Below are 12,827 nucleotides of genomic sequence, written 5' to 3'. Positions count from 1 at the left end.
TAGTATCCTCCTGATAACCAGCCATGATGTCCTTACTGTGGTCGGGTTATCTTCTCATACATGTAGTGTCCTCCTGATAACCAGCCATGATGTCCTTATTGTGGTCGGGTTATCTTCTCATACATGTAGTGTCCCCTCCTGATAACCAGCCATGATGTCCTTATTGTGGTCGGGTTATCTTCTCATACATGTAGTATCCTCCTGATAACCAGCCATGATGTCCTTATTGTGGTCAGGTTATCTTCTCATACATGTAGTGTCCTCTCCTGATAACCTGACCACAATAAGGACATCATGGCTGGTTATCAGGAGGACACTACATGTATGAGAAGATAACCTGACCACAATAAGGACATCATGGCTGGTTATCAGGAGGATACTACATGTATGAGAAGATAACCCGACCACAATAAGGACATCATGGCTGGTTATCAGGAGGATACTACATGTATGAAAAGATAACCTGACCACAATAAGGACATCATGGCTGGTTATCTTCTCATACATGTAGTGTCCTCTCCTGATAACCAGCCATGATGTCCTTATTGTGGTCAGGTTATCTTTTCATACATGTAGTGTCCTCCTGATAACCAGCCATGATGTTCTTATTGTGGTCGGGTTATCTTCTCATACATGTAGTATACTCCTGATAACCAGCCATGATGTCCTTATTGTGGTCAGGTTATCTTCTCATACATGTAGTGTCCTCTCCTGATAACCAGCCATGATGTCCTTATTGTGGTCAGGTTATCTTCTCATACATGTAGTGTCCTCCTGATAACCAGCCATGATGTTCTTATTGTGGTCGGGTTATCTTCTCATACATGTAGTATACTCCTGATAACCAGCCATGATGTCCTTATTGTGGTCAGGTTATCTTCTCATACATGTAGTGTCCTCTCCTGATAACCAGCCATGATGTCCTTATTGTGGTCAGGTTATCTTCTCATACATGTAGTGTCCTCCTGATAACCAGCCATGATGTCCTTATTGTGGTCAGGTTATCTTCTCATACATGTAGTGTCCTCCCGATAACCAGCCATGATGTCCTTATTATGGTCACGTCTTCCCCCTCCGGAGTTGGCTCAAATGAATTGGCCAACTCTAGAGGTTGCTGACACCGCGGCTCGAGGTAGGCGCAGGTAGGCTGTATCTCAAAGTACCTGCGCCTACCATTAAGGCGTGGGGAAGGGTAGTTATTAGAGATGAGCGAACAGTGTTCTATAGAACACATGTTCGATCAGATATCACGCTGTTCGCCATGTTCAAATCGAATCGAACACCGCGTGGTAAACTCACTAAAAACTCGATTCCCCTCCCACCTTCCCTGGCGCCTTTTTTGCACCAATAACAGCGTAGGGGAGGTGGGACAGCGTAGCTAACTGGTATACACTGAAATGCTCAGCCCATAGAATGTGGATTAAGGGTATTTAGGGTATGACAGTGTGCCCCCACACACCCCCGCACCTAACTTGTATACACTGGAATATTCACCTGGGTTGTCAGTGTTAAATCCCCAAATAATTTGGGGGTTCATACACCCTATATCTCAGGCTATTGCTATATTCACCCAGGTTGTAATTGTCAATTCCCTAAAGAAATTGGGGCCTTCATACCTCCCTCATTTGTTGCTATTGGCATATAGTGCCAGGTTCTGACTGTTAATTCCCCAAATTTGGGGATACATACACCCTACATCTCAGGCTACTGTTACATTTACCTGGGTTGTCAATGTTAAATCCCCAAATTATTTGAGGCTTTCATACCACCCTCATTTGTTGCTATTGGCATATAGTGCCAGGTGCTGACTGTTAATTCCACAAATAATTTGGGGATACATACACCCTACACCTCAGGCTCTTGCCATATTCACCCAGGTTGTCAGTGTTCATTCCCCAAATTATTTGGGATACATACATACATATTAATTCTCAGGCTAATGAAGCTTCACTAAGGTTGTGACAGTGTGTAACCCCCCCAAAACCTTGGCATACATACATTCTAATTGTCAGGCTATAGAAGCTTTAGCCAGGTTGTGACGGTGTGTAACCCCAACAACACTAAGTGCGATACACATTAATAGTCAGTCTATGTACGCTAAACCCAGCATTCCACGGTGTGTCCCCACAAAACCTAAGTGGGATACACACCAATTGTCAGGCTATGTACGCTCAACCCAAGGGATACAGGTCCAAATTATACACCCAATTAGTGTAATTCGTAGAGGGATCGCAGAGGACAGGTCTGTGGTTGGCCAGGTACTCACGCAACATGTGCCTATACTTTTCCCTCATGATGACACTAGGCCCCTAACTGGCAGTAGTTTGGGCAGGGAAGGGGGGGAAACATTAACGTGTACCAGACCTTGTACAGTGTTGCCCTGGTGGTTGTGCAGCGGATGGAAGTTGTGATCCTCATGGAGGAAATATCCTCTCTGACGCCTAAGAGGGTTTATGGAAACATTCCCATCATATTCTGCACCAGTTGCTTGTGCCAATTATTTTTGCAATTTTTTGTTCCTCTCCCCTAATATAAGAAAGGAACAGACATTAGACCTATACCGGGGGTTGAGGCTTGCAAAAATCCAGTATTATTTGCTCTCCATGATGTGAAGTATGCGTTTGTCTCTTGAAAAGCAACCGGACATCGTCAGCCATGTGTGCCAGTGTGTTACTTGGCATGCCTTTGCTGGCCCCAACTGTAAGGGTCACTCTCCATTTCCTCCATTTTCCACTCCCCTTCACACCATTTGTGGTGAAGCAATGGGATGCACTGAAGTGCACCCTCTAGCCTCGTGTGGGACAGGGACATCAGATGCCACTCCAACCCCCTCGTCTTCCTCCGCCAGCCAACGGTGCAAAGATGAGAGGAGTGTGCTCTGAATGTTTTCTGCCTAGCAGAGGCTAGTTCTCACTTACAAGAATGGCCCCACTTTGACCAGTATATCAGGCACAATGGTGTAGGTTTCGAAGAAACATGGCACCAACAAGTTTAAAACGTGGGTAATGTGTGGACCATGTTTGAGTCTGGCAAGCTCCAGATCTGCTACCAGGTTCCAGGCATTATCACAGGCACAAAAATGCCAGGCCCCAGGTGTAGCAGTGAAAAAAACATTGCCATCTCAGCCAGGATGGCATCCCTGACCTCGGACGCACTGTGCTGTCTGTCCCCCAAGCTGATGAGCTTCAGCACGGCCTGCTGACATCTCCCCATGCCAGTGTTTTAGCATTTGCCGCTAGTAGCTGGGGTGGAGGTTGCACCGTAGTAGGGTTTCAGTCTACTCCTGCCATGAATTTTGGCCTGGGAGAGGAGATAGGCCACCCCAGTTTGCACCCCGGGACCAGACTCCACCACATTCACCCTGCCTGTCATTAAAGATAACCCGCATCCCTGACCACAGGCGCTTGTCCATGTGTCGGTGGTCAAGTGGACCTTGCAGCAAAGCGCAGAGCTCTGGGCACACCAAGAGAGATAGTAACGGCTAGGCCCAGCATAGGGAGGTGCCCCAGCTGCCATCTGCTGACGGAAGGCCTGGGTATCCAGAAGCATAAACACCAACATCTCCAGGGCCAGCAGTTTATCGATGAGGCTGTTAAAGGCTTGGGCATGGGGGTGGGTTGTGTTGTACTTCTGCCTGCAATGAAACGCCTGGGAGATGTGGAGTGGCTTGGAAGAGGCGCATGATGGTGCAGGCCAAAAGGGCGTATGAGGGTGAACTCCCCAATGTGTCAGAGGCAGATGTGTAGGTGTCCTTGCATCATATCCTAGCACCATACTTGGCTTTGGACTTTCATTTTGTGCCAAAAAGTGGTTAAGACAGCGATCCCTCAAATAATCCCGTTACACTGTCCATTGCCAACTGCAGCACTGAAGTTACTGTCTCTGGAAGTGGTACAACTTGTTTCGCTGCACTTAACCATGCTGGATGCTATGCTAACTTAATACAGCTCCAGGGTTCTCTTACAGCACATTGCAAAGGGAACTCGTATGTGTTTTTCAGCACTGAGGCCACATCCTCTGAGATCCCAAGGGAACTTGACAGGAGTTGTGTATTGCCGAAAAACTTATGAGAAAATAAGTGTAGGGCACAGAGGGATCGGAGAGGACAGGTCTGTGGTTGGCCAGGTACTCACGCAACATGTGCCTATACTTTTCCCTCATGATGACACTAGGCCCCTAACTGGCAGTAGTTTGGGCAGGGAAGGGGGGGAAACATTAACGTGTACCAGACCTTGTACAGTGTTGCCCTGGTGGTTGTGCAGCGGATGGAAGTTGTGATCCTCATGGAGGAAATATCCTCTCTGACGCCTAAGAGGGTTTATGGAAACATTCCCATCATATTCTGCACCAGTTGCTTGTGCCAATTATTTTTGCAATTTTTTGTTCCTCTCCCCTAATATAAGAAAGGAACAGACATTAGACCTATACCGGGGGTTGAGGCTTGCAAAAATCCAGTATTATTTGCTCTCCATGATGTGAAGTATGCGTTTGTCTCTTGAAAAGCAACCGGACATCGTCAGCCATGTGTGCCAGTGTGTTACTTGGCATGCCTTTGCTGGCCCCAACTGTAAGGGTCACTCTCCATTTCCTCCATTTTCCACTCCCCTTCACACCATTTGTGGTGAAGCAATGGGATGCACTGAAGTGCACCCTCTAGCCTCGTGTGGGACAGGGACATCAGATGCCACTCCAACCCCCTCGTCTTCCTCCGCCAGCCAACGGTGCAAAGATGAGAGGAGTGTGCTCTGAATGTTTTCTGCCTAGCAGAGGCTAGTTCTCACTTACAAGAATGGCCCCACTTTGACCAGTATATCAGGCACAATGGTGTAGGTTTCGAAGAAACATGGCACCAACAAGTTTAAAACGTGGGTAATGTGTGGACCATGTTTGAGTCTGGCAAGCTCCAGATCTGCTACCAGGTTCCAGGCATTATCACAGGCACAAAAATGCCAGGCCCCAGGTGTAGCAGTGAAAAAAACATTGCCATCTCAGCCAGGATGGCATCCCTGACCTCGGACGCACTGTGCTGTCTGTCCCCCAAGCTGATGAGCTTCAGCACGGCCTGCTGACATCTCCCCATGCCAGTGTTTTAGCATTTGCCGCTAGCAGCTGGGGTGGAGGTTGCACCGTAGTAGGGTTTCAGTCTACTCCTGCCATGAATTTTGGCCTGGGAGAGGAGATAGGCCACCCCAGTTTGCACCCCGGGACCAGACTCCACCACATTCACCCTGCCTGTCATTAAAGATAACCCGCATCCCTGACCACAGGCGCTTGTCCATGTGTCGGTGGTCAAGTGGACCTTGCAGCAAAGCGCAGAGCTCTGGGCACACCAAGAGAGATAGTAACGGCTAGGCCCAGCATAGGGAGGTGCCCCAGCTGCCATCTGCTGACGGAAGGCCTGGGTATCCAGAAGCATAAACACCAACATCTCCAGGGCCAGCAGTTTATCGATGAGGCTGTTAAAGGCTTGGGCATGGGGGTGGGTTGTGTTGTACTTCTGCCTGCAATGAAACGCCTGGGAGATGTGGAGTGGCTTGGAAGAGGCGCATGATGGTGCAGGCCAAAAGGGCGTATGAGGGTGAACTCCCCAATGTGTCAGAGGCAGATGTGTAGGTGTCCTTGCATCATATCCTAGCACCATACTTGGCTTTGGACTTTCATTTTGTGCCAAAAAGTGGTTAAGACAGCGATCCCTCAACTAATCCCGTTACACTGTCCATTGCCAACTGCAGCACTGAAGTTACTGTCTCTGGAAGTGGTACAACTTGTTTCGCTGCACTTAACCATGCTGGATGCTATGCTAACTTAATACAGCTCCAGGGTTCTCTTACAGCACATTGCAAAGGGAACTCGTATGTGTTTTTCAGCACTGAGGCCACATCCTCTGAGATCCCAAGGGAACTTGACAGGAGTTGTGTATTGCCAAAAAACTTATGAGAAAATAAGTGTAGGGCACAGAGGGATCGGAGAGGACAGAGCTGGTGTCGGCCAGGTACTCCCACAACATGCGCCTATACTTGTCCCTCCTGGTGACACTAGGCTCCTCAGTGGCGGTAATTTGGCCAGGGGGGGCCATTAACGTGTCTGTCATGGAGCAAAGGTATACGTCTTCCTCCGGATGGTCTTTTGAATCAACACGGACGCAAGAGGTCGCGAGACAACAGCAATTTATTGTAATCCACAAAGTTAGTAGCCGGCGGCGGTCACATCAACCGTAATAGCAATAAGTCCACAGAAGTCACAATCCAATGATAGCTTTGGCTCCTTGGTCCTGTAACTAAATCCTGGCTCTCTGCAGAGCTGTGCACAGGCCGGCTAACACATACTAACTGCTAGCTACAACTATATACTAAGACTGTTACACCTATATCTGTGGGTGGGAAGGGCTGAGTCACAGATCCTTCCCCCCTCACCTATACCAAGGAGAGCAGACTCCCTGTCTACTATGGACAATGCACCATCCAACATCTTCTTGGAGACACCGATCAGATTATCTCCACCCATTGTCCTCACTAGTTAGAGGTATTTGCATACAATGTGCTAACACACTAGACCCCAATCAGCCAACTACACATTGATGTATATAACAGGTTAGAGAATACATTCCACATGAAATATATATTACACATTGCCTATAGTATAGACTCTAACCATCCCGTGACAGTGTCCCTCCTGGTGACAGTAGGCCCCTGAGTGGCGGTAATTTGGCCCGGGGGGCCATTAACGTGTCCCAGACCTAGGAATAAGTCTTCCAACAGGCTAGAGTTTTGCAAGCCTTTGCCTCTACCCACTGTTTTTGCTGCTTAGCTTCCCTCCACATCTACACTGCTTTCACCCCTAAACATCACCCCAGTTTATGCCTTTGCCTCTACCCACTGTTTTTGCTGCTTAGCTTCCCTCCACATCTACACCGCTTTCGCCCCTAAACATCACCCCAGTTTATGCCTTTGCTTCTACACAGGTTTTTTGTTGATTTAGCTTCCCTCCACATCTACACTGTTTTAGCCCCTAGACATCACCCCTGTCCATGTGGGGTCGGTGGCCTCGTCATCCACCAACTCCTCTTCCAATTGCGCACTGCCCCCTTACTGCAAACCGCACATGACCACAGCTTTCCCTGATGGAAACTGTTCTCATCATTCCCACTGAGGTCCAGAAACGTCAGTGGCGGGTCCACAACCACAAAATTGGAAGGAAATGGTGGATGCTGCAGTATTTCTAACACCTGTTCCTGGTGCTCGGGCCTGGTCTGTTTTGTACCCTGCACCATGCCTAACGCAGCTGCCATATCTGGAGTTGTGATGAGTGCATGCTAATGTTTTGTGTCCACTGCAATGGATGGGATGGGATTTCACATAAGTCTGCCACCCATGGCCACTCATGGTTGAGCAACTGAGGGAGTTGACTTTGACGAATCCGAGGGTTTTGCAGTTGGAACTACATCAAAGGTCTGTGCTGCTCACACACTCTGCTCAACACATGATATGTTTAGTGCCAGCAGTGTGGAGACGTCGCACAACAGCTGTTGTTCGGGCAGATACCGGCGTTGTAGGAGTGCATAGAGGCTAGCAGCGGCTACTATAGACTTTCAAAACTATCCGCACAAGCGCCACACTTTCACCAGTAGCTCAGGAACATTGGGGGACTTTGTTAAAAAGATTAGCAGCAATGAGTTAAAAATGTGGCCCAGGCATGGAACATGTTGCAGGCTGCCAAGCTACAGAGCCGACCCCAGGTTACGGCCATTATCACACATGACAACATGCCTGGGCCCAGGTGCAGTGGCAAAAACCACATTGCCGTCTCATCGAGGATGGCATGACTCACTTTGTAGGCAGTGTGCTGTCTGGCCCCCAAGCTGATGAGCTTCAGCACGGCCCACTGACGTCTCCCCACACCAGTGTTGCAGCGTTTCCAGCTCGTAGCTGGGGTCAATTTAACAGCGGAGGAGGGTGGTGTTTCAGCCCTCCTCCCAGGAATGTTGTGTGGGGAGACAAGTCAGTCCACCACATTTAGCGACGCAGTCCACGCCTCAAGTACATTCAACCACTGTGCCAAGATTGAAAGGTAGCGTCCCTGTCCGCATGCACTTGTCCAGGCGTAGCTGGTCAGGTGGAACTTGTGGGCAAAGCACTGAACTTAGGGACCGCCTCATGTTTGGGGAAAAGTGCTGGTGTGGACGGCACAGTGAGGTGGCACAGTAGACACTCTGCCCAAAAAGGGCAGAGTGTCCACAATCCAGGACCCTAACATCTCCTGGGCCAGATTTCTTGAGATGAGGCCATTGAAGCCTTGGGCATGTGGGTGGGTTGCGCTGTACTTTAGCCTGGAATGAAAGGCCTGGGAGATGGGGAGTTGCTGGGAAGAGGCGCATGATGGCGCGGGCAAAAGGAGAAGTGGCAGGAAAAGGGGAGGATGTGGGTGAACTCCCCAAAGCGTCACAGTTAGATTTGGAGGTGACCTGGATGGTGGTCTGGACTGCACCGATTATCCTGCGCTTGCTCTCACCCACTGAGCCCAGGGCTTGCCTTCCAAATGATGGCACCCGCAAGAGGTGGTGAGATTCCTCTCTTCAGATCCCCTACTCATGTTAGACTTGCAAAGTGAGCAAACTGCACTAAATTTGTCATGTACCTGACATGTACACTCACCGGCCACTTTATTAGGTACACCTGTCCAACTGCTCGTTAACACTTAATTTCTAATCAGCCAATCACATGGCGGCAACTCAGTGCATTTCAGCATGTAGACATGGTCAAGACAATCTCCTGCAGTTCAAACCGAGCATCAGTATGGGGAAGAAAGGTGATTTGAGTGCCTTTGAACGTGGCATGGTTGTTGGTGCCAGAAGGGCTGGTCTGAGTATTTCAGAAACTGCTGATCTACTGGGATTTTCACGCACAACCATCTCTAGGGTTTACAGAGAATGGTCCGAAAAAGAAAAAACATCCAGTGAGCGGCAGTTCTGTGGGGGGCGGAAATGCGTTGTTGATGCCAGAGGTCAGAGGAGAATGGCCAGACTGGTTCGAGCTGATAGAAAGGCAACAGTGACTCAAATAGCCACCCGTTACACCCAAGGTAGCCAGAAGAGCATCTCTGAACGCCGCACAGTACGTCCAACTTTGAGGCTACAGATGGGCTACAGCAGCAGAAGACCACACCGGGGGCCACTCCTTTCAGCTAAGAATAGGAAACTGAGGCTACAATTTGCACAAGCTCATCGAAATTGGACAATTGAAGATTGGAAAAACGTTGCCTGGTCTGATGAGTCTCGATTTCTGCTGCGACATTCGGATGGTAGGGTCAGAATTTGGCGTCAACAACATGAAAGCATGGATCCATCCTGCCTTGTATCAACGGTTCAGGCTGGTGGTGGTGGTGTCATGGTGTGGGGAATATTTTCTTGGCACTCTTTGGGCCCCTTGGTACCAATTGAGCATCGTTGCAACGCCAAAGCCTACCTGAGTATTGTTGCTGACCATGTCCATCCCTTTATGACCACAATGTACCCAACATCTGATGGCTACTTTCAGCAGGATAATGCAATGCCATGTCATAAAGCTGGAATCATCTCAGACTGGTTTCTTGAACATGACAATGAGTTCACTGTACTCCAATGGCCTCCACAGTCACCAGATCTCAATCCAATAGAGGAGCATCTTTGGGATGTGGTGGAACGGGAGATTCACATCATGGATGTGCAGCCGACAAATCTGCGACTGCAACTGTGTGATGCCATCATGTCAATATGGACCAAAATCTCTGAGGAATGCTTCCAGCACCTTGTTGTATCTATGCCACGAAGAATTGAGGCAGTTCTGAAGGCAAAAGGGGGTCCAACCCGTTACTAGCATGGTGGACCTAATAAAGTGGCCGGTGAGTGTATATGATGGGTCTATCCATTGTCTGTTCATTTGGGTGAAAGTCAGCCTGTCAGCTGACAGACAGCTGTACTTATTGGTGATGATGCCACCGGCTGCGCTGTAGATCCTTTCAGATAGCACACTGGCAGCAGGGAAGGACCTCCAAAGCGAACAGCGCAAGTTCCAGCCACAAATCATACTTGGAGACACAATGAGTGTAGGGCGCAGGGGGATGGGAGAGGACAGAGCTGGGGTCGGCCAGGTAGTCCCGCAACATGCGCCTATACTTGTCCCTCCTGCTGACACTAGGCCCCTCAGTGGCGGTAGTTTGCCCAGGGGGTGCCATTAACGTGTCCCATATCTAGGGAAAATTCTTGAAACAGGGGAGAGTTTTGCATCTTTGCCCTTGCTGCCTCTGGACATCCCTTTGCCTCTAGCCACCATATTTGCTGCTTAGCTTGCCTCCACATCCACACTGCTTTTGCCACTAGACATCATCCCTATCCATGCCTCTGCCTCTAGCCATAACTCTGCCACCCCTGGAAACTCATGGTGCAGAAACTGAGGGAGCTGACTCTGATGAACCCTTGGGTTTTGTAGATGGAACTCCATCAAAGGTCTCTGCTGCTCACACACCCTGCTCAAGATATGGTATTGTAGGGTTTGAGCGTGTGGTGACCTCGCACAACAGTAGGTGCGTCAGGCAGATGTAGGTGTTACTGGAGTGTATTGAGGCTAGCACCAGGTACTGTAGACTTGCCAAAGTGGGAGCTTAAGCACCGCACTTTAACCAGTAGCTTGGGTAAATTGGGTTAAGTTGTTAGAAACCGTTGCACCAATAATTTGAAAACATGGGCCATGTGTGAACCGTGTTTGAGTCTGGGAAGCTCCAGATCTGCTACCAGGTTCCAGCCATTATCACAGATGCCAACCTGCACCTGGGCCAAGGTGCAGCGGGGCAAAAAACATTGCCATCTCATCCAGGATGGCATCACTGACCTCGGAGGCACTGTGCTGTCTGTCCCCCAAGCTGATGAGCTTCAGCACGGCCTGCTGACATCTCCCCACACCAGTAGCTGGGGTCGATTCAATGGCGGAGGAGGAGGAGGAGGAGGGTGGTGTTTCAGCACTCCTGCCAGGAATAATGGGCAGGGAGAGAAGGCAGGCCGCCACAGTTTGCGACCTGGTCCCCACCTCAACTACATTCATCCAGTGTGCCGGGATTGAGATGCAGCGTCCCTGGCCGCATGCACTTGTCCACGCATCGGTGGTCAAGTGGAACTTTTGTGCAAAGCGCAAAACTTAGGGCCCGCCTGATATTATGGGACACACCCTGGTGCAAGGCTCAACTCACCCTAAGGGCAAAAAACACTGCTGGTGCAAGGCTCTACTCATGCCAAGGGCCTCAATCTCTGCTGGAGCTCAGCTTAAGGTCCTGTAACTTTGTTTGGAAGGGCTCATGTTGCGGTAAACCGGGCTCTGATGGGCACTTTACCACTTGTTTAGTGTCTTTCTCACGTTTTGTCTTTTCACTCTGTCACCTTTTTGTGTGTCGACGAAGGGATGCTGTACCCTTTTGGGACGCTTCCTGACGGTGTCTGGGGATGAGGCCTGTAATGGGTCTCTCCCCTCTGTCAGCTGACCTGTCCTGGGGAACCGGGGCAGGCGCAGACCTCTTTGCCTGAGCCAAGGAGTATCTCTGGTGGTGGCAGCCCGGAGAGAAACTTGGCGACTGGTAATCCTGAGTACCCCTGGTGGTGGCAGCCCGGGGGGAAAACGGATGTTGGTAGGGCCATCCTGCTCCGGCAGATGGCCCTTTCGGATACTCGACCCCACTCGGTCACCTTTTGGTCCTTGTGGGGAAGAGTTTGAGTCAGGAACCTCTCTCCCCTTTAGGGGAAGGGTGCGTTTTTTGGCGAGCATCCTGGGCACGTTTTTTTTAGTGTGGCACCCACACTTTTTTCGTGCACTTGGTGTTTTGATTGGCACAGACGGAGACCTTCGATAAAAGGGCTCATGTTAAGGACCATAAAAGTGAATTTTGGAAGGTCTCAGCACATCACACACACACATATACATACATACATATATACACATCACACACATCCACAATGACAGGTCAGGGGGGGACTGAAGGATTTCCCATTGTCTATTCCATCTGTGGTTGTCATGGGGAACGTGATATAAAGGGGGGCTTGGTAATGTTTGTGGAGCTTACATTGGGGTTTGTGTCCCTCCATTTGGGGAGTAAAGAAGGTTTCCAGGTATTTCCCCCCACTGTGATAGCGGTTGTAGTGAGTGTGTATAGTGTGTAGTTGTTAGGCTGTGATGTTGGGGTAATAGAGGGGCTTTGGTGTGTTAGATGCCCCCAGACATGCGCCCCCTGCTGGCCCAGTTGTATTCCAGAGGTGTTGCATCATTTCCTGGGGTGTCATAGTGGACTTGGTGACTCTCCTGACACAGATTTGGGTTTCCCCCTTAACGAGTATATGTTCCCCATAGACTATAATGGGGTTTGAAACCCGTTCGAACAGTCAAACAGTGAGCGGCTGTCCGAATCGGATTTGGAACCTTGAACATTTTAGTGTTCGCTCATCTCTAGTAGTTATCACTAGCACACTGGAGAGCTTTTATACAGGCGAGCCATATACTCTCCTATAAGACAGCTATGATAGGAATCCTCTGAGCGAGATACTTTGTGGCTGCAGGAATCTCTCTGTGTGTACAGAAGGCTAACAGTGTAATTGTGACATATGAGGCTGCTCCTCTGCTATTAGTCTCCTGAGGATTCCCTGCAATGGAGGAAACATAGAGACAGAAAACAACACTTTGATATAAATTACACTTTGCGGTTGCCGATTTTGATATCATTTGGCCCCTCACATTGAGGTCTGGAGCATTTGTATATTGCTGTGTCTCTTGGTATATGTTGAGGGCTCAGGATTTATTACATTGACCTCACAA

The sequence above is a fragment of the Leptodactylus fuscus genome, chromosome 2 (assembly GCF_031893055.1).
Source record: "Leptodactylus fuscus isolate aLepFus1 chromosome 2, aLepFus1.hap2, whole genome shotgun sequence".
In the NCBI taxonomy this organism is placed as follows: Eukaryota; Metazoa; Chordata; class Amphibia; order Anura; family Leptodactylidae; genus Leptodactylus; species Leptodactylus fuscus.
The sequence above is the reverse complement of the archived record's forward strand: the minus strand, read 5'-3'. Positions refer to the sequence as shown.